Source organism: Theropithecus gelada, chromosome 4 (genome assembly GCF_003255815.1).
Source record: "Theropithecus gelada isolate Dixy chromosome 4, Tgel_1.0, whole genome shotgun sequence".
NCBI lineage: Eukaryota > Metazoa > Chordata > Mammalia > Primates > Cercopithecidae > Theropithecus > Theropithecus gelada.
In genome coordinates this window covers 2,160,834-2,183,093 of record NC_037671.1, presented here as the reverse complement: position 1 = coordinate 2,183,093, position 22,260 = coordinate 2,160,834, and positions in this window count along the sequence as shown.

The window sequence follows — 22,260 nt, the reverse complement described above, 5'->3', positions numbered from 1 at the left end:
GCATACTCTCTGGCTATTGCTGCTGGTTATTCAGGGCGCAAGGGCTCTTTAGTCAGTACGTGATGGGTCCTGCCAGGACTGGCTTCTTCCCTTCAAGGTAGTGGGTTCCCTTTCAGCCCAGGGTGTGTCTAGAAATGTGATGTGGGAGCTAGGGCCTGGAGAGTGGACTGCATGATTCTGGCTGGTGCTCTATTCTAATGTGGCTGAGCTGGCATCCAAGACGCAAGAAAAAGTCCTCTTTACTCTTCTCTCTCTTCTCAAGTGGAAGGAAAGAGTCTCTCTTGGATCCATGAGCTCTGCAGCCTGGGTTTGGGGGAAGGGTGGTGCAAGCACTCCCTTAGCCCCCCTAGCTGGTGTCTCAGTAGGCCGTGTGCTCCTCCAGTCCAGTGGCTCTGAACCCAATTCAGCACTAGGACTTGCTTAGGAGTTCCAGTCCTTGTGGCCTAAACTGACTTTCAAGTTTTTTCAGAGCCCTAGAGCCCTAGAGCCTTTTAACCCATGATGGTGAGGCTTGGCAGAACTCAAGTTTTCTTTTGTTTTTGTTTTGTTTTGTTTTTAGAGATTAAGTCTCGCTCTGTCACCCAGGCTGGAGTGCAGTGGCGTGATCTCGACTTACTGCAACCTCCGCCTCACGGGTACAAGCAATTACCCTGTCTCAGCCTCCCAAGTAGCTGGGACTACAGGCATGCGCCACCATGTCTGGCTACCTTTTGTATTTTTAGTAGAGACAGGGTTTCTCCATATTGATCAGGCTGGTCTCAAAATCCTGACCTCAGATGATCCACCTGCCTCGGCCTCCCACAGTGCTGGGATTAGAGGTGTGAGCCACTGCACCCAGCCAGAACTCAAGTTTTGACCACTGGAATGGTTGATTCACCCTTGGTTAGGGCTGGCTTAGATACTGTCTTGGTTGGCAGCATCAGCTGAATTCAACGCAGTTTTGCTTTCTGCTGTATCAGGGAACCACTGTGTTCAATGCAATGTCTCACAATTGCTGTACTCTTCCTCCTCTAACCGGTACTGTGAGTGGTTCTTGTGAAGGTGCTTTTTTTGGTGTAGATTGTTGATAAATTGGTACCTTTGCATCAGGGGGTCAGTTGGTAAAATCTTCTATTTGGCCATCTTCCTCTACCCCCTCCCTCAAAAATTTTTTAAATTTTCCGCCTAATGTCTTCATTGACCCACCAGTCATTCAGGAGCATATTGTTTAATTTCCATGTTTGTGTAGTTTCTAAAATTCCTCTTGTTATTGATTTCTAGTTTTATTCCATGTGGTCAGAGGATGCTTGGTTGTATTTAAATTTTTGTGAATTTAATTTTTTTTTTTTTTTAAATTGAGATGGAGTCTTGCTCTGTTGCCTAGGCTGGAGTGCAGTGGCATGATCGCGGCTCACTGCAAGCTCCACTTCCCGGGTTCACGCCATTCTCCTGCCTCAGTCTCCTGAGTAGCTGGGACTACAGGCGCCCACCACCATGCCCAGCTAATTTCGTTTTTGTATTTTTAGTAGAGACGGGGTTTCACCATGTTAGCCAGGATGGTCTCGATCTCCTGACTTCATGATCTGCCCGCCTCAGCCTCCCAAAGTGCTGGGATTAGAGGCATGAGCCACCACATCCCGCCAAGAATTTTAGCAGTTTTCTTAATAGTGTCCTCAAGGGGTCAGACAACTGATTTGCCAAATGGACAAGATCAGAAGCGGGCATAGTTTCCTATTTCATGCTGGCTCTTTTACCAAGCTCAGAACGTTTTGAAGAAAAGCCATTCACAAACTTAGAATTAAAGGCTACTCAAGTAGATTTAACATCTATAGGTAATGCAGAATTTTCTTCAAACACAACCTGGATCCAAGTGTAATGATTGTAAACTAGTTTATTAGGTTCACGGGCATAGGTTTGGATATTATTTCATCTAAGGTTTTACAAAAATCCTCAAGTATTGCCTCAGGGTTTTTTTTCTAAGCTTCTGGCTTTTATCATAGTCTTTGAAGGTGTTTTTGCCTAAATAGCCCCTCCCTCCACAAGTCACACCAAGGAGGATTGTCCATCCAGTAATGGGCCTGCCCTTCACCAACAGGTATGTGAACTAACTGGTATGTGTTAGAAAAACCTAGCTGAGAAGCCGGAAGTGCTGTGTTGAATTAATCAGCAAATGGGTAACGGTCCTTAGTGACCCTTGGGAATTGCTTGGCAATGGCTCAAAGTTCAGCTTTGCTCCAAAAAAAGAAAGAAATTTTGGTTTTAGGAAATCAGTGAGTTTAACATTAAGGGGATAAGTTTGTTTTTCTTTTTCTTTTCTTTTCTTTTTTTTTTTTGAGACAGAGTCTTGCTCTTTCGCCCAGGCTGGAGTGCAGTGGCGCGATCTCGCCTCACTGCAAGCTCCGCCTCCCGGGTTCACGCCATTCTCCTGCCTCAGCCTCCCGAGTAGCTGGGACTACAGGCGCCCACCACCACACCCGGCTAAAAAATTTTTTGTATTTTTAGTAGAGACAGGGTTTCACCGTGTTAGCCAGGATGGTCTCGATCTCCTGACCTCATGATCTGCCTGCCTCGGCCTCCTAAAGTGCTGGGATTACAGGTGTGAGCCATCGCTCTCGGCCATTAAGGGGATAAGTTTTAACAGTCCAGGTTCAGGGCTAGTGGAAGCTGAGGAATTGGAGGGAAAGGTAATTCAGCCAAAGGTGGATAGAGAAGAATAGAGGAGAGAGAACAGGAAATCTCTGGAGAGGAAAGAATCTGGGGCCCTAGAGCCTTGTTGTCCTTCCTCAACTGTTTGTTGGTCTCAGTTAATTTTGTGATAGAATCTTAGAGGGAGGCAATTTTCAAATCATGAATGCACTTTGAAACTTTGAAGTACCAAGTAAAGTAAGCCTCCCATTCACATTAATTTTAGGACCGTGGTCTTCTAGTTTTATTTTAAGAAAGACAAGTTTGGGGAACTCAAAAGACCCCAAGGATGGCCATTGAAGATCCAAATTAACTTTGGTGTACTCTACCCATTGATTTCAAAACGTACACAAGAGAGGACCTTAATTTTTTTTCTTATTTATTTTGATTTTTTAAAATAGAGATGAGCTCTTGCTTTGTTGCCCAGGATGGTTTCAAACTCATGAGCTCAGGCGATCCTTCCACCTCGGCCTCCCAAGGTGCTGGGATTACAGGCATGAGCCACCGACCATAAATTTTGAACATATAGCTGACGGGAGTCCCAGAAGAGGGCCTATATTGGATGCTTTGGAATTTTGGCATCCTGTTGTGCCTCTTATTAATTTCTCAACAGCAAAAGAAAAATTCTATAATCCCTGTGAGGAAATGGTAGGGGTTGGAGCGATTTGTTTTTTAACAGTGTGCCTAGCGTAGGATTTTTGTTTTTACTTGGTGGGCAGCCTGTGAGCTAATTGTCCATCCTGTCATTTTTCTTGAGACTGGTGCGCCACCTAATGACAATTTTGTTTATTCATGTACCCGTTTATCCTGACAACAGATAATTTCTCTTTGGGGAGACTGAAGTCTATCATTGAATGGTGACAACAGCCCAAACAGCTTCTAAAGGGTTGACCTATACCCACCTTTTTAGAAAGTAAAGTTTGCTCTTAAAAGACGTTCAGAAACAGAGGCAAGAAATCAAGCAACAAACTCAGTAAAAGTCTCTTCCGAAGGTAATCCTTCTTCAGGATCACTTCTGACACCAGATTATTCAACCTAAAAAAAAAGAAAAAAAAAGACATTAGAGAAATGTCCAAATGTGTTGAGTTTATTTGGGAATGAGAATGAGGATTGTAACCTGGGGTGCACTGGTGGACTGCCGTTCTGGAAATATTAGCTTAGCCAGATGTAGTAGGTTGAATGGTGGTCCCCACAAAGATATGTTTCTGTCCTAGTCCCCAGAAGCTGTGAATGTCAAGTTGTATGGAAAAAGGGTCTTTGCAGATGTAATTAAGCTAAGGATTTTTTTTTTTTTTTTTTTTTTTTTTTGAGACGGAGTCTCGCTCTGTAGCCCAGGCTGGAGTGCAGTGGCCGGATCTCAGCTCACTGCAAGCTCCGCCTCCTGGGTTCATGCCATTCTCCGGCCTCAGCCTCCCGAGTAGCTGGGACTACAGGCGCCCGCCATCTCGCCCGGCTATTTTTTGTATTTCTTAGTAGAGACGGGGTTTCACTGTGTTCGCCAGGATGGTCTCGATCTCCTGACCTCGTGATCCGCCCATCTCGGCCTCCCAAAGTGCTGGGATTACAGGCTTGAGCCACCGCGCCCGGCAGCTAAGGATATTGAAATGAGGAGATCCTCCTGGATGACCTAGGTGGGCCCTAAATTCAATGACAAGTGTCTTCCTAACAGGTACGCAGAAGAGAGAGTCAGAAGAGGAGAAGGCGATGTGAAGAAGGAGGCAGAGATTGGAGCAATGGGGCTACAAGCCAAGGAATGCTGACGAATGACCTACAGCTGCCAGAGCTTGAGGACTCAAGGAATGGATTTGCTCCTAGAGCCTTCAGAGGGAGTGTGGCCCTGTGTATTGATTTTGGAGTTTGGGCCTCCAGAACTGTGAAAGAATAATTTTCTGTTTTTTTTTTTTGAGACGGAGTCTCGCTCTGTCGCCCAGGCTGGAGTGCAGTGGCTGGATCTCAGCTCACTGCAAGCTCCGCCTCCCTGGTTTACACCATTCTCCTGCCTCAGCCTCCCGAGTAGCTGGGACTACAGGTGCCCGCCACCTCGCCTGGCTAGTTTTTTGTATTTTTTTTAGTAGAGACGGGGTTTCACCGTGTTAGCCAGGATGGTCTCGATCTCCTGACCTTCTCGGCCTCCCAAAGTGCTGAGATTACAGGCTTGAGCCACCGCGCCCGGCCCAATTTTCTGTTGTTTTAAGTTGCCAGCTTTGAGGACATTTGTTGTGGCAGCTACAGGAAGTTGAAATATGGATGGTCAACTTCAACATCAACAATGGTACATCAAATTGATGTTATATACTCTTGATAAGGTATTTAGAGAATAGCACTTCACCTCATCTAAACATCCATAACCATAGTCTAACTAACCATGATCTAAACCTTAACTAAATTCAACTTGAGGGACATTTTACAATATATCTGGTCAGTACTTCCCAAAATTGTGAAGGGCATCAAAAATTTGGAAAATCTCAGGAACTATCACAGACCAGAGGAGGCCAAGGAGGCATGAAGGAGACTAAATGTAATGTGATATTCTCGATGGAATCCTGGAACACAGAAAGGACACTTAGGGGAACGCTAATGAACTCCAAATAAAGTCTGCAGTTTCGTAAATAATAAGGTATGAAAATGGCTTCATTAGCTGTGACAAATGGACCATAATAATGAGATGTTCACACCAAGGGAAACTGACTATGCAGGGGATGGCAACTCTGTACTATCTTTGCAACTTTTATGTAAATTTAAAACTCTTCTAAAATAAAATTATTTAAAAGTAGCACTCAGGAAAGGATTAAGGAGTGGAAAAAAAAATGATCAACTTTCCATTTTCCTGGAGTGTTGCCATGAAAAGGCTGGAGAGAGGGTTTGCAAGGAGGAATTGGCAACCTCAGAGGCAGCTCCAGAGCCCACCTCTGTTCCGCAGAACTGGAACCCCGCGCAGTCCAGGGCTTAGAAAGCCTTTCCACCCCCTTGGACAACCCCAGCCCCACCTCACTGATACATCCTTTCTGGGTCAACAATCTCTGTCTTAGACCGCCGCCCCGTCCTCTCCAGAGGGGCTTATCAGAAACCAAGCGCATAGCGGCAGCGCCCCCGTGTGGCCGAAGAACTGAGGACAGGCACTCAGCTCCCCTTTCCCTTCCCCACCTGGTACCTCCCTAGGGTCCCCTTCGGATCTCCGCCGCTGAACAGGGCTCTGTGCACATGGGAGCGACCCCGTCCCGCGACAGCTGTTTTTTCCCAGTTAGTGGCGGTGGACTCTGACCTCAAGGCGGACGGAGGTCTGCAGGCCCTAAGACCTGGTTCCCGAGTCCGGGTGGACCCCACAAACTACTGTGCTCCCAGTACGCAGCCTCTCAGTGGTTTTGGAATGAGGCCTTGGACTCTCAGTGTTTTTGGACTCTCAGTGTTTTTGGAACGAGGCCTTGGAGTCCCTGAAATTTGGTCTGCTGCTTCCAGAGAGGAAGATCCCTCCTCCCCGGAATCCACTAGTTGAGTCTCCAGCCCTAGTACGGAGGGACCCGGGAAGGACGTGGCATGAGAGTTGGAGACTATATTGGGTTACAAGGATGTCTGGGATCAGACTAGGCTAAGCATTTGCCCCCAATCCATCGGGAACCCGAGGGCGGTTCCTCCGCCACTCCCCGGACCTCCAGGACCCAGGCATCTGAACCTACACCCTATTGGATCCTAGAGGGCGGCCCCTCCCCAGCCTTGAGAGTCCAGGATTCTGGCCCCACCCGAACACTGAGAGTCCAGGACCCTGGCATCCGACCTCTTCTTCCCATTTGCGACCTAAGCAGATAGGACCTGCTGTCTATATCCCTTAATCCTGGCCCTCTGCCATCTCCAATCCCTGATTAAAGGTCCTTGATTCTGGACTCAAATCTAATTTCTGGTCCTGTCGATTGTCCGTGACGGTCGCCCACCAGGAGAGGCTTCCCAGCGCCAAACATGCTGCAGCTGAGCGACAGCGGCGGATTTTGGCGCTTTGGCCCAGACTCTCTCCCCGAAGCGCCCGGGACTCCGCCCTGGAGGCTACTCAGGAATCTGTCTTCCTCTGCGGCAGGAGGGGGCGCAAGGGGATTTCTGCCACTGAGGCTGCACTCACCACCCTGGGTAAGCCTCTCCCCACCGCTCCCCTGTGGACCTCAAAAATCACATATTGGAAAAATACCGACCTGTCGGCCCCAGACTCAACTTTAAGAGGTGCTGGTCTCTAGATTCATTCAGACCCCGTTTTTTGAGCATCTACTTTTCGTCAGGCGCTATTCCAGGCGCTTGGGTCAAATCCAAACAGGCACAAATCATGGCCCTCAAATAATTTACGTTCAGTTGAAAGATATGGCCAATAAAAGTCACTGAAGTCAACTACAGGGGTGTCCGAAAATAAAGGATGATTAAGAGAAAAGCAAAGCACAGAAGATGAAAGGAGCCGGGGCAATTTTACGTTATTATTATCGGTGTGAGATTTCCCGAGAGGCGCCCTGCGAGGTGAGACCTGAAGCAGATGAAGGAGGGAGCCCTGGGTTACTGGGAGGAAGGGTGTTCTAGAATCACACTCTGCAGACGTGGAGCTCCGCCGGGGAAAGCACCCAGGCTGCGGCAGGAATGGGGCTGGGTAGGTTTCAGAAGGACTTCCTGAGGCGGGTTGCGGAGATCACGTTCCTGAGGCGGGTTGCGGAGATCACGGTTTGTGTGTCTCCTGACCACTTCCTACCAGTGCCTGGCACTTCATGAAACCCTTAGCTTGCCGCAGGGTGAGGGGCCTGGTGTGTGGAGGATGGCTGGGAGAGGAGGAGACTAAGGTGCGTCCCAGCCCCTACTGTGTCTCTGTACTTTTTCTTTCCTGGACCCAGAGTTGGAAATGTAAATGGTACTGATGTCTTCTGCAAATCCCAGAATCCTCGGAACTGGAAGAAATCTTGACATGGCAGGATGTAAAATTAAGGAATTTCTAAGCCCTAGAGGCTCTAAGACAATTTAAAGAAAGACTAATTATGAGAAAAAAAATTTAAATATGCCAATAATCTTTTATATTGATTACATGCTAAAATTATATTTTGGATATATTGGATTAAATAAAACATATTGTTAAAATTAATTTCACTGATTACTTTTTACTTTTTAAAATGTGGCTACTAGAAAATTAAAGATTACCAGGCCGGGCGCGGTGGCTCAAGCCTGTAATCCCAGCACTTTGGGAGGCCGAGATGGGCGGATCACGAGGTCAGGAGATCGAGACCATCCTGGCTAACACGGTGAAACCCCGTCTCTACTAAAAAATACAAAAAACTAGCCGGGCGAGGTGGCGGGCGCCTGTAGTCCCAGCTACTCGGGAGGCTGAGGCAGGAGAATGGCATAAACCCGGGAGGCGGAGCTTGCAGTGAGCTGAGATCCGGCCACTGTACTCCAGCCTGGGTGACAGAGCGAGACTCCGTCTCAAAAAAAAAAAAAAAAAAAAAAAAAAAAGAAAATTAAAGATTACCGATGTGGCTCACATTTGTGACTCAGATTATAGCCTATTGGGTAGCACTATTTTAGAAGGCTAGCAACTTTAGCTCATAGGTTTATATCTATGATTTATATCAAGTGAGTTTTTGGTTACGGTGTTACTTCTTTTTCTTGTCATTTTTTTTCCAGCACCATTTGTTGAAAACACTATCCTTTCCCCTTGAAGCATGTTTTAGAGACATACATGTGTGGTTTTATTCATGAACCCTTTATTCTATTCCACTGATTCATGGCTATCCTTATGCCAATAACACAGCTTTGATTCCTGGAGCTTTATAGTAAGTCTTGTAATCAGGTAGTGTGTATTTTCCAAGTTTCTTCTTTGTAAAAATTATTGTGGCTATTCAAAGTCCTTCAGATTTCCATATAAATTGAAAAATCAGCTTGGTAATTTCTTTTTTAAAAAAGCCTGCCAGGATTTATTTTTATTTTTTATTTTTTTTAACTTTTAGGGTTAGGCCTGCCAGGATTTTGATTGCAATTGCCTTTAATCTGCAGGTCAATTGTGGGAGACTTGGTACCTCAACAACATGAATATTCCAATCTTTGAATATTATTTGAATAGTATTTGAATAGTATTTCTCCCCACTTAACTTACGTCTTCCGTATTTCTTTTTGGGGAGATGGGGTTGTTTTGTTTTTTAGTTTTTAAAAAATTTCAATAGGTTTTTGAGGGAACAGGTGGTGTTTGGTTACATGAATAAGTTCTTTAGTGTTGATTTCTGAGATTTTGGTGCACCCATCACTTGAGCAGCATACAATGTACCCAATGTGTAGTCTTTTATCTCTCACCCCCCTTCCCCTGAGTCCTCAAAGTCCATTTTATCATTCTTATGCCTTTGCATCCTCATAGCTTAGCTCCCATTTATGAGTGAGGACATATCATGTTTGGTTTTCCATTCCTGAGTTACTTCACTTAGAATAATAGTCTCCATTTCCATCCAGGTTGCTGCGAATGCCATTATTTCATTCCTTTTTATGGCTCAGTAGTATTCCATGGTGTATATATATATGCATCATTTTCTTTATCTTCTCGATGACTGATGGGCATTTGGACTGGTTCCATATTTTTGCAATTGCAAATTGTGCTGTTATTAACGTGTGTATGCTGGTATCTTCTTTGTATAATGACTTCTTTTCCTCTGGGTAGATATCCAATGGTGGGACTGATGGATCAAACAGTAGATCTACTTTTAGTTATTTAAGGAATCTCCATACTGTTTTCCATAGTTGTTATACTAGTTTACATTCTCACCAGCAGTGTAAAAGTGTTGCCTTTTCATCACATCCATGCCAACATCTATTATTTTTTGACATTTTGATTATGGTCATTCTTGCAGGAGTAAGGTGTTATTGCATTGTGGTTTTGATTTGCATTTCCCTGATCATTAGTGATGTTGAGCATTTTTTTCATATGTTTGTTGGCCATTTGTGTATTTCTTCTGAGAATTTTTTATTCATGTCCTTAGTGCATTTTTTGATGGGATTGTTTGTTTTGTTCTTGCTGATTTGTTTGAATTCTTTGCAGATTCTGGATATTAATCTTTTGTCAAATGTGTAGATTGTGAAGATTTTTCTCCCACTCTATGGGTTGTCTGTTTACTCTGCTGATTATTTCTTTGCTGTGCAGAGGCTTTTAGTTTAATTAAGTCCCATCTATTTATCTTTGTTTTTGTTGCGTTTGCTTTTGGGTTCCTGGTCACGAAGTCTTTGCCTAAGCCAATATCTAGAAGGGTTTTTTTTTTTTTATGTTGTCTTTTAACATTTTTACCGTTTCATGTCTTAGATTTAAATCTTTGATCCATCTTGAATTGCTTTTTGTATAGGGTGAGTGAAGAGTATCCACTTTCATTCTTCTATATGTGGCTTGCCTATTAATCCAGGACCATTTGTTGAATAGGGTGTCCTTTCCTCAGTTTATGTTTTTGTTCGCTTTGTTGAAGTTCGGTTGACTGTAAGTATTTGGCTTTATATCTGGGTTCTCTATTCTGTTCCATTGGTCTATATGCCTATTTTTATACCAGTACCATGCTGTTTTGGTGACTGTGGCCTTATAGTATAGTTTGAAGTTGAGTAATGTAATGCCTACTGATTTGTTCTTTTTGGTTAGTCTTACTTTGGATATGCAGGGTCTTTTTTTTTGTTCCATATGAATTTTAGGATTATTTTTTCCAGTTCTGTGAAGAATGATGGTGTTATTTTGATGAAAATTGCGTTGAATTTGTAGATTGCTTTTGGCAGTATGGCCATTTTCACAATATTGATTCTACCCATCCATGAGCATGGGATGTGTTTCCATTTGTCTGTGTCATCTATAATTACTTTCAGCAGTGTTTTGTAGTTTTCCTTGTAGAGGTCTTTCATGTGCCTGGTTAAGTATATTCACAAATATTTTATTTTTGTTGTAGCTAAAGTAAAAGGGGTTGAGTTCTTGATTTGATTCTCAGCTTGGTGGCTATTGGTGAGCAGAACTACTGATTTTTGTACATTAAATTTGTATCCTGAAACTTTGCTGAATTCATTCACCTGTTCGAGGAGGATTTTGGATGAGTCCTTAGGGTTTTCTAGGTATACAATCATGTCATCAGCAAACAATGACAGTTTGACTTCCTCATTACCAATTTAGATGCCCTTTATTTCTTTTTCTTGTCTGATTGCTCTGGCTAGGACTTTCAGTGCTATGTTGAATAGAAGTGGTGAAAGTGGGAATCCTTGACTTGTCCCAGTTCTCAGCAGGAATGTTTTCAACTTTTCCCTGTTCAGTATAATGTTGGCTGTGGATTTGTCATAGACGCCTTTTATTTCTTTTTTCTTTTTTTTTTTGAGACGGAGTCTCGCTCTGTCGCCCAGGCTGGAATGCAGTGGCCGGATCTCAGCTCACTGCAAGCTCCGCCTTCCAGGTTTACGCCATTCTCCTGCCTCAGCCTCCCAAGTAGCTGGGACTACAGGCGCCCGCCACCTCGCCCGGCTAGTTTTTTTTGTATTTTTTTAGTAGAGACAGGGTTTCACCGTGTTAGCCAGGATGGTCTCGATCTCCTGACCTCGTGATCTGCCTGTCTCGGCCTCCCAAAGTGCTGGGATTACAGGCTTGAGCCACTGCGCCCAGCCGATGCCTTTTATTTCAAGATATGTCCCTTCTATGCTGATTTTGCTAAGGGTTTTAATACAAAGGGATGCTGAATTTTGTGAAATGACTTTTCTGCATCTATTGAGATTATCGTGTGATTTTTGTTTTTAATTCTGTTTATGTGGTGTATTACATTTATTGACTTGCATATGTTAAACCATGCCTGCATCTCTGGTAGGAAACCCACTTGATCGTGGTGGATTATCATTTTGATATGCTGTTGGATTCTGTTAGCTAGTATGTTTTTTTTTTTTTTCGAGACAGAGTTTCGCTCTTGTTGCCCAGGCTGGAGTGCAGTGGCACAATGTCGGCTCACTGCAACCTCTGCCTCCCGGGCTCAAGTGATTCTCCTGCCTCAGCCTCCCGAGTAGCTGGGACTACAGGCATGCACCACCACACCCAGCTAATTTTGTATTTTTAGTAGAGATGGGGTTTCTCCATGTTGGTCAGGCTGGTCTCAAACTCCCGACCTCAGGTGATCCACCCACCTCGGCCTCCCAAAGTGCTAGGATTACAGGTATGAGCCACTGCGCCTGGCCACTAGTTTCTTTTGAGGATTTTTGCGTCTATGCTTATTAGGTATATTGGCCTGTAGTTTTGTTTTTTTTCATTTTGTCCTTTCCTGGTTTTGGTATTAGGATGATATTGGCTTCACAGAATGATTTAGAGAGGATTCCTTCTTTCTCTAGCTTTTGGAATAGTGTCAATGGCATTGGTACCATTTTTTTGAATGTCTGATAGAATTCCGCTGTGGGCTAATTTTTTTGTATTTTTGGTACAGACGGGGTTTCTGCATGTTGGTCAGGCTGGTCTTGAACTCCCGACCTCAGGTGATCTGCCCGCCTAGGCCTCCCAGATTGCTAGGATTACAGGCGTGAGCCACCGCGCCCAGCTGGTAACTTCTTAAATTACGGTTTCAATCTCACTGCTTGTTATTGGTCTGTTCAGGGTTTCCATTTCTTCCTGGTTTAATCTAGGACGGTTGTATATTTCCAGGAATTTATCCATGTTCTCTACGTTTTCTAGTTTATGTGTATAAAGGTGTTCATAGCAGCCTTGAGTGATCTTTTATATTTCTGTGATATTGGTTGTAATATCTTCAGTTTTGTTTCTAATTGAGCTTATTTGGATCTTCTTCCTTTTTTTGTTGGTTAATCTTACTAATTGTCTATCAATTCAATTTATCTTTTCAAACAACCAGCTTTTTGTTTCATTTATCTTTTGTAATTTTTTGTTTCAATTTCATTTAGTTTTACTCTGATCACGTTATTTTTGTTTTTCTTCTGCACACTTGGGTTTGGTTTGTTCTTGTTTCTCTACTTTCTGGAGGTGTGACCCTAGACTGTCTATTTGTGCTCTTTCAGACTTTTTGATGTAGGCATTTAATGCTTTCCTCTTAGCACTGCTTTTTCTGTATCCCAGAGGTTTTGATAGGTTCCATCACTATTATCGTTTAGTTCAAGGAATTTTTTTTTTTTTTTTTTTTTTCAGACAGAGTCTTGCTCTGTCACACAGGCTAGAGTGCAGTGACACCATCTTGCTTCACTGCAACCTCCGCCTCCTGGGTTCAAGCAAAGTAATTCTCCTGTCTCAGTCTCCTGAGTAACTGGGACTACAGGTACCTGCCACCATGCCAAGCTAATTTTTGTATTTTTAGTATAGATGGGGTTTCACCGTATTGATCAGGCTGGTCTCAAATCCCTGACCTCAGATGATCCACCCACCTCGGCCTCCCAAAGTGTGGGGATTACAGGCTTGAGCCACCACACAGGCCAGTTCAAGGAATTTTTCCATTTCCATCTTGATTGTATTGTTGACCCGTTGGTCATTCAGGAGCAGGTTATTTAATTTCCACATGTGTACATGGTTTTGAGGGCTCCTTTTGGTGTTGATTTCCAATTTTATTCCACTGTGGTCTGAGAGAGTACCTGACATAATTTCAATGTTCTCATATTTGTTGAGACTTGTTTTGTGGCCTATCATATGATCTGTCTTGGAGAGCATTTCATGTGCTAATGCATAGAACATAGATACTGCACTTGTTGGGTAGAATGTTCTGTAAATATCTGTTAAATCCATTTGTTCTAGGAGAGAGTTTAAGTCCATTGCTTCTTTGTAGACTTTCTATCTTGATGACCTTTCTAGTGCTGTCAGTAGAGTATTAATGTCCCCCACTATTGTTGTGTTGCCACTGATCTCATTTCTTAAGTCTAGTAGTAATTGTTTTATAAATTTGGGAGCTCCAGTATTAGGTGCACATATATTTAGGATTGTGATATTTTCCTGTTGGACTAGTCCTTTTGTCATTATATAATGCCCCTCTTTGTTTTTTTAAACTGTTGTTGCTTTAAAGTCTATTTTTACTGATACAAGAATAGCTACTCCTGTTTGCTTTTGGTGTCCATTTGCATGGAACATCTTTTCCCATCACTTTATCTTAAGTTTACATGTGTCCTCATGTGTTAGGTGAGTCTCTTGAAGACAGCAGATAGTTAGTCGGTGAATTCTTATCCATTTTGCAATTCTGTATATGTGGAGCATTTAGGCCATTTACATTCAGTGTTAGTATTGAGATGTGAGGTACTATTCTACTCATTGTGCTAATTGTTGCCTAAATACCTTTTTTTTTTTCTTCATAGTGTGATTGTTTTATAGGCCCTGTGAGATTTATGCTTTAAGGAGGTCACATTGGTGTATTTCAAGGTTTTGTTTCAAGATTTAGAACTTCTTTTAGCAGTTCTTATAGTGCTGGCTTGATAGTGGCAAATTCTCTCAGCATTTTTTTGTATTATCTTTCTGCTGGGCACAGTGACTCACGCCTGTAATCCCAGCACTTTGGGAGGCCGAGGTGGGCGGATCATGAGGTCAGGAGGTCGAGAGCATCCTGGCTAACATGGTGAAACCCCATCTCTACTAAATACACAAAAAAGTTAGCTGGGCGTGGTGGTGGGCGCCTGTGGTCCCAGCTTCTTGGGAAGCAAGGCAGGAGAATGGCGTGAACCCAGGAGGTGGAGCTTGCAGTGAGCCAAGATTGTGCCACTGCACCCAAGCCTGGGTGACAGAGTGAGACTCCGTCAAAAAAAAAAAAAGAAAAAAGAAAAATACTTTATCTTTCCTTCATGTACTTTTCCTTCATTACTTTTACTGTATACAAAATTCTGGTTTGATAATTATTTTGTTTAAGTGTCTAAAGATTGGGCCCCAATCCCTTCTAGCTTGTAGGGTTTCTGCTGATAAATCTGCTGTTAATGTGACAGGTTTTCCTTTACAGGTTACTTGATGCTTTTGCCTCACAATTCTTAAGATTCTTTCCTTCATCTTCACCCTAGATAACCTGATGACTATGTGCCTAGGTGAGAATCTTTTTGAGATGAGATGAGATGAATTTCCTGGGTGTTCTTTGAGCTTCTTGTATTTGGATATCTAGATCTCTAGCAAGGCCAGGGAAGTTTTCCTCGATTATTCCCTCAAATAAAATTTTCAAACTTTCAGATTTCTCTTCTTCCTCAGGAACACCAATTATTCTTAAGTTTGGTCATTTAACATCATCCCAAACTTCTTGGAGGCTTTGTTCCTTTGATTCTTTTTTCTTTGTTTTTGTCAGAGTTAATTTGAAAGCCTTGTCTTGGAACTCTGGTTCTTTCTTCTAGTTGTTTGATTCTATTTTTGAAATCTGCCAGTGTATTTTGCATTTCTCTAAGTGTGTCCTTCATTTCCAGAAGTTGTGATTGTCTTTTATTTATGATATCTATTTCTCTGAAGATTTTTCATCTATATTCTGTTTTATTAAAAAAATTCTTTTAGTTAGTTTTCACCTTTCTGTGGTGCCTCTTTTTTTTTTTTTTTTTTTGAGACGGAGTCTCGCTGTGTCGCCCAGGCTGGAGTGCAGTGGCCGGATCTCAGCTCACTGCAAGCTCCGCCTCCCGGGTTCACGCCATTCTCCGGCCTCAGCCTCCCGAGTAGCTGGGACTACAGGCGCCCGCCACCTCGCCCAGCTAGTTTTTTGTATTTCTTAATAGAGACGGGGTTTCACCGTGTTAGCCAGGATGGTCTCGATCTCCTGACCTCGTGATCCGCCCGTCTCGGCCTCCCAAAGTGCTGGGATTACAGGCTTGAGCCACCGCGCCCGGCCTGTGGTGCCTCTTTAAGTAGCTTAATAATTGGCCTTCTGAATTCTTTTTCTGGCGATTCAGAGATATCCTCTTGGTTTGGGTCCATTGCTGGTGAACTGGTGTGATCTTTTCGGGTGACAAATAACTTTGCTTTGTCCTATTACCAGAATTGTTTTTCTGGTTCCTTCTCACTTGGGTAGACTATGTCAGAGGAAAGATCTGGGACTCAAAGGCTCCTGTTCAGATTCTTTTGTCCCATGGGGTGATCTCTTGATGTGGTGCTCTCCCTCTTCCCCTTGGGATGGGGCTTCCTGAGAGTTGGACTGCAATTATCATTATTGTTCTTCTGAGTCTAACCACCCAGCAAAGCTACTGGTCTCCAGGCTGATAATGGGGAGTGTCTTCAGAGTCCTGTGATGTGATCCATCTTCAGGTCTCTTAGCCATGGATACCAGCACCTGCTCTGGTGGAGGTAGCAGGGAAGTGAAGTGGAATCTCTGAGAATCCTTGGTTTCAGTTTTGTTTAGTATGCTGATTTTCTCAAATGCTGGTCATACGCAGACTCTTCTTGGATGGGACTTGCTGTCATCATTGTGTGGGATGAGAGGCTGGTTCTCAGGCCAATGGAGTTATGGAGTGAGATTATGGCTGCCTCTGCTGCTTCATACAGGTCACCATGGAGGTGGGTGAAAGCCTGTAGTGACAGGCCCCACCCAGCTCCCATCTTGCCCCAGGCTATAAGCTTCCCTAGTGAGAAAGCAAGCAGGGCTTTCAGGTCTCACCCCTCCCTGCCTGCCATGGCTTCTGTGCTCACATCTGCCCTTTTTGTTCACCCCTTCCGCCCTTGATATTGCCTGGAAAATTCACACTTGGTCAAAATTATTATAAAGTTTCACTGGAAACCTCCTTCTCCCTGTGGCCCTTCCCCAATTCCACTGTCTGCCCTCCCAAGGGATTGCTGTGAGATATAGTCAGAAATGACTTCCCCGGGCTTCCTTGGGCCCAGGAGTGCCTACAGGGCTCTTCCCACTGCTTCTTCTACTTTTATATATCGCTCGACTCTCTACATTTGTTTCAGCTCTAGGTAAGGTTAAATACTTCTCCCCTGATCCAGACTTTCAGGTTCCCCAGTGAGGATGTGTGTTTGGAGGCAGACTTTCCCTCTCTCACCCTTTGGGAACTCACAGTTTTTCAGCTGTCTCACAGAGTTTGCAGCAGCAAGTCACTTATTTCAAAGGGTCTGTGAATTCTGTTGGTTTCCCTGATATGATCCTGTGGTGGTTCTTGAACCAAAAGTTCACGATGTGAGTCTCCACATGCTGTTCTGTCCACCCCAGGGAAGAGCTGCAGTCAGTCCTGCCTCTTATCTTCCATTTTTCTCCAGATCTGTTTGTTTACTTCTTACTATTAGTGAAAATCTAGGGGAGCAAACATCACTGAAGTAATATGGTAAGCAGAAGAATGGGCTCCCAAAATGTCCATATCCTAAGCCTTGGAGCCTATGAAAATGTTCCCTAATATGGCAAACAGGACTTTTCCACTCACTCTGCAGGGCCAGACCTACAAGTCCTTCTGGTCTCAATTGCAAAGTCAGTGAAAATATCTTTGGAATATCTAAAAGCTAAACATCAGAATAGGGCTAATTCAAATCAAAATTGTGTGCTGTTCTAAATATATATCTTTACCCTCCTTTTTAAAAAAAGTATCTTTTCATTTCAGATGACATTGAAGACTAATTTACATTCTTAATGTGCTTTATGGTCAATGACTAGAAAGTTGAAACTGAAATGAGTCACTTTAAAATTTTCATGTTTTATTCGATTCTGTTCAAATTTGAATCACCTACTAGTTTATGTAACCAAGTTATTCATGAGGTAAGTTGCAGCTTAAAAAAAGATCAATCACAAAGATAATCATTTCAAGAGTATACAAAATCACAATGCCCACTTCATATTCAAAGTTTATACCTCTAAGTATACAACTTTAGTTATTATTATTGTTATTATCATCATTATTATTGTTTGAGACAGGGTCTCACTCTATTACCCAGGCTGGAGTACAGGGGTTGTGGCATGGTCATGGCTCACTGCAGCCTGAGCTCTTGGATTTAGGTGGTCCTCCCACCTCAGCCTCCTGAGTAGCTGGAACTAAAGGCATGTGCCACCAAGTCTGGCTAATTTTCTTGTATTTTGGTAGACAAAGGGTTCTGTCAGGTACTCAGAACTCCTGGTCTGGAACTGCTGGGCTCAAGGGATCTGCCCACTTTGGCCTCTCAAAGTGCTGGGATTACAGGCATGAGCCACTGCACCTGGCCATCTTTAAGTGTTAACTGCTGCTTATGATGCAATTTGAAAGCAAACACTTTTTGTACTTTTAAATCAAATTGTGTTGGGAAATAAAAGGCAAAAATATTGGCAAAATTTGTTTTTGTTAACAGAAGATGATGCAATAAGGAATCCAAATGAAATGTAGGACCAGTGTTTACAATTTCTAAAAAAAGTGTAGTTTTCAACTGTATCCTCATAGCTAGCTAGCGGTTTTTAAACACATGTACAGCCTGCCAACAGTTCTCTAAAACATGTATATGCTACATTAAAAGATCTCTGCTTAAACATCAACGGTATTTCAATAGGTCTTACTGAAGTGGGACTTTCACGATACTTTAAAAAGCCAGTGGTTTAAAAAGTGAGTATGGTAGGGCTACAGTAACAACATTACTATTAATAAAAGTTACAGAAGAGATTATTGCTGTACTTTTCCTCATAAACACCATCAAATTGTGTTGCAGTTACAAAAAGTACGACCATGTTACTTTTTCTCTTACCAAATTTCATTGTCTCCCATGTCTGTAAAGTTTTGATTCAGCAGAAGATAATTCTTACACTCTTCTGTAAGAAGTCAAAGTATTTAAATGTGTAACTTCATACTATATTACCATGTTTTGCCTTTTCTGTTTCCACAAAACATATATATATATATATATATATCTTTTTTCAAAAATGAAACCAGATGTCCACATTTTAAAGAAACCCTGCATAGGTTTGGACAATGAGAAGAAAAAATTTTAAAAAGCCTACAAAAATACTTCAGAGCTAAAAAAGATTTTCATATGGCAGGAAGTGATCTCCTGCTAGTCCAGAGTTCAAAAACACTCTAATGAAGTTCATTTATATATATTTTGTTTGCTTTTCATGGAATACTACATTTATTGAGGTGAAATCACCTTTTTATAGTTCTTTAAGTCAACAAGTGTACCCAAGTGTTTTTCAATACATTTATTAAAAATAGACCAAGTTGAATGTGCCAAAGGGATCCCATTCAGTTGGGTTTCTAGAGTCATCAGGAAGAACATTAGAGAGGATTTCCTTGGTTGGTTTCCATAGCTTGATAGACCAAAAAACAAACAAACAAAAACTACCACAACAACAAAGAGCAAAATTTTTGTCCATATGGAAAAGGCTTATTCTTTTTTTGTCTTTTCTGACTTGATATCTGCCAAGGGAACACACTTAGGAACATATTTAGATGTACAAGATTCTGCCATCCTGAACTCACTGAGTTCAAATGGCCTGCCTGTATGTAGCCCCTTTGACTGGTCTGCAGCCATTCCTGTTGGTGTAGATGCCACAGGGCAATGTTTCTTTACGAATATCCCTTTCTACTCTTCTTTTCTGTATTTTGTTTTGTTTTGTTTTTTGTTTGTTTTTTTCTTTTTTTTTTTTTTTTTTTTTTTTTTTTTTTTTTTTTTTTTTTTTTTTGAGACTGAGTCTGGCTCTGTCGCCCAGGCTGGAGTGCGGTGGCCGGATCTCAGCTCACTGCAAGCTCCGCCTCCCGGGTTCACGCCATTCTCCTGCCTCAGCCTCCCGAGTAGCTGGGACCACAGGCGCCCGCCACTTCGCCCGGCTAGTTTTTTGTATTTTTTAGTAGAGACGGGGTTTCACCGTGTTAGCCAGGATGGTCTCGATCTCCTGACCTCGTGATCCGCCCGTCTCGGCCTCCCAAAGTGCTGGGATTACAGGCTTGAGCCACCGCGCCCGGCCTGTTTGTTTTTTTCAATGGTGTCTTTGGAGTTTGGGGTATGTTTGAAAATTTACTGAATTGCAGAATAGGAGCTGCATGCTTGAAATTTCCAGTCACCTACTGACAACTAAGGCTTTGTGTCCTGAAGCCACTAGATTTTCAGCTGTGGGAGCACTCTGTGAAATTACTGCATGGTCTATTCGAAAATGTTCTGGTTTCCACCCTCTTCCTTGGCCTTCTCCTCAGGTCTCTGGTAGAGACTCTGCTCCAAGTCCCTACTGCAGGCCTGCAGAGCTCCGCCTTCCGAAGCTCCACTTGTGCGTTCAGCCTCAGTTATTCCGGCGTGAGAATAGCTCTATCTCAAGTCTTCTTTGCTTTAGTGTTACTGGAGTCTTTGCTCTGCCCTTTAGTGGTTCTCTCTTCTCAAGCTTGATCTCTACTTTGGTCTTCTTCATTGTCACAGTATCTACTAGAACTTTTATTTAAATTCGGTCTTCCATTTTCTGCTGAAGATTAAATTGTTAATCCTTAATCCGCCGAGATGGGCGGATCCCTTGAGCTCAGGAGTTGGAGACCAGCCTGGACAACACGGGGAAAACCCGTCCCTACCAAAAATACAAAAAAAAAAAAAAAAAAAAAAAAAAAGCAGCCGGGTGAGGTGGCGCATGCCTGTGTTTCTAGCCACTCGGGAGGCTGAGGCACGAGAATCTGTTGAACCAGGGAAGCGGTGGCTGCAGTGAGCCGAGATCGCACCACTGCACGCCAGCCTGGGCGACAGATCGTCCTTGTTCCTTGGTTTCAAGGGTTTTTTTCTCACACCGCTTCCTGGTTGTTCTCCAGTAGGACTAGGTTTCTCTCCATACCTCGCAAGCGGGTCCACGAGATCTTCATTAGTGAGCGCGATTACCTCAAGATCAGCTTTATCTTTTGGTCTGGGTTGATCTGTTTTCTTTGTGGCTTTCCTGCTCCGGGAGGCCCGGCTCCGAAGCCAGGACCAGGGTGCACTCGCAGCTGCGAGTTCCTCGAGCTGGGGGAGGCGGGGCCCTCGCTGTCGGCGCCCGGGCGGGTAGAGGTAGCGCCCAGTGCTGCAGGCGGAGCTGTGCGTCCTGGTCTGCGCGCTGCTCCGGGCCGGGAGCCTCACTTTAATGGCGACCAACTCACTCTTCAACTTGTCCTTCGTCAGTTCCCAGGAGCCTTCCAGGAACGCTGGCATCACCAGGAGCTGCAAGTCCCACTCCCCGCAGCCTTCACAGCCGCCGGTCCCGCCCGAGCTCGCCCCGGCCTCGCGGCTCCCGCCCCTGAGAAGCGCCGCGGAGCAGGGCAAAAACTCTGGAACACAAAGCCAAGCCAGACCCGACACAAAAGCCCCGGGGCTGAACCACGGACACCGGTGGCCAAGCCGGAAGCCCGCACCAACCCCAGCCCACACACTACAGGCCACTTATTTTATTTTACTCTTTTTAAAATGTTGATTTCTGGTCTGCGCAGTTTACCTCGGTGTGACTCAGGAAGGACACTGGAAGTCCACTGATCTGGCCAGGACAGAACCACATGTATGTTTAGGAAAAGTGGCCTTATTTTTCCAACCCTAGGGGCTCACGGGATGCCCTTAGAACAGACTGACTACAGCAATTCCCAGTTAAGGCAGAAGGTTGACATGACATCAGTGTTTTAGGATTAAGTTCTCAGGAAGGGCAGAAAAGTGGGAAGCCCGTGCTTTTCCATGTTAATCAGTTGGTTCCATAAACATCATTTCATTTATGTTTTTGTGTTTTTTATTAATAATTCCTTTGGGCTTCACTGGGAGAGATGAGTGTGACTGCGGAGCTCCGTTTTGTAAAGCATGGGGTGGCTAAGAAAGGGAAGTAACTGGCCCCAGAATCTCACAGTCACCCAGTGACCTTCAGCCCAAGAATCTGATGGCCACGCCTTCACTCCAAGGGAAAGGAGGCCATCCAGAGAGAAGAGAATTACAAGAATAAGAGTGCAGAGAGTGTCCCAAACACAGTCCTGAGATTCATAGAGAAGTACAGGAGGAAGCAAGTGTCCAAGTATCCAGAGTCCTATGAGGTATGGATTTCAGTCCTCAAGGATACCCTCTCCCATCTGCCATGTCTTCTGTGGACGAGCGTGGCTGTGGTTCCCTTCCCATTCCCTCAGGGCAGTGTGCTGTAGGTTTCCACGTGAGGACCAGTACTCCTTGCCTCTCCTCTCCCTCTCCAGTTTGCTGCAAATGCAAGGGACCCCATACTCGCCTTTGCCCCACCCCTTGCCTCTCCTGGGGACATTCTTCCTGCTCAGTGGTGGGCCTTGTGAGGACTTGCAGGACAGCCTGAGTGGGAGCTACTGCAAGGGCTCAAGGAGTTCCCGGAACCCCTCTGCACTCACTCACCTCCCCACCAAGCCCCCTGCATTCTTCCTGCACCGAGCTCCAGGTGTTAACAGCTCCTGGGCAGGGTAGTGGGTTCCAGGCAGCCCAGGCTGAATGGAGCTTGGGAGCTGAGGTCCTCTGCTGGGGATTCACTGTTCCAAGAGGACAGGGTTCTGAGTTTATGGGGGAAGGACTGGATAGGAACTAGGAGACCAGTTATAGGCCTCTTGCCATCAATCCTGGGACCAGTTAATTGATCTGTGTTCAGTTCANGCATCTGGGGGTGTGGAATTGGGAGGGAAAGCTGGGGCCCCACAGTGTGAGGAAGGAGGCACATGGTCAAACCAGACTGGCCAGAGTCCTCAGTATTTAGGAATCTTGAAATAGTACATCTCTAAATACTAAATACTGAGCTGGGATGGAATCCCTGTGCTGGAGGCTAGTGGTTCAAACTC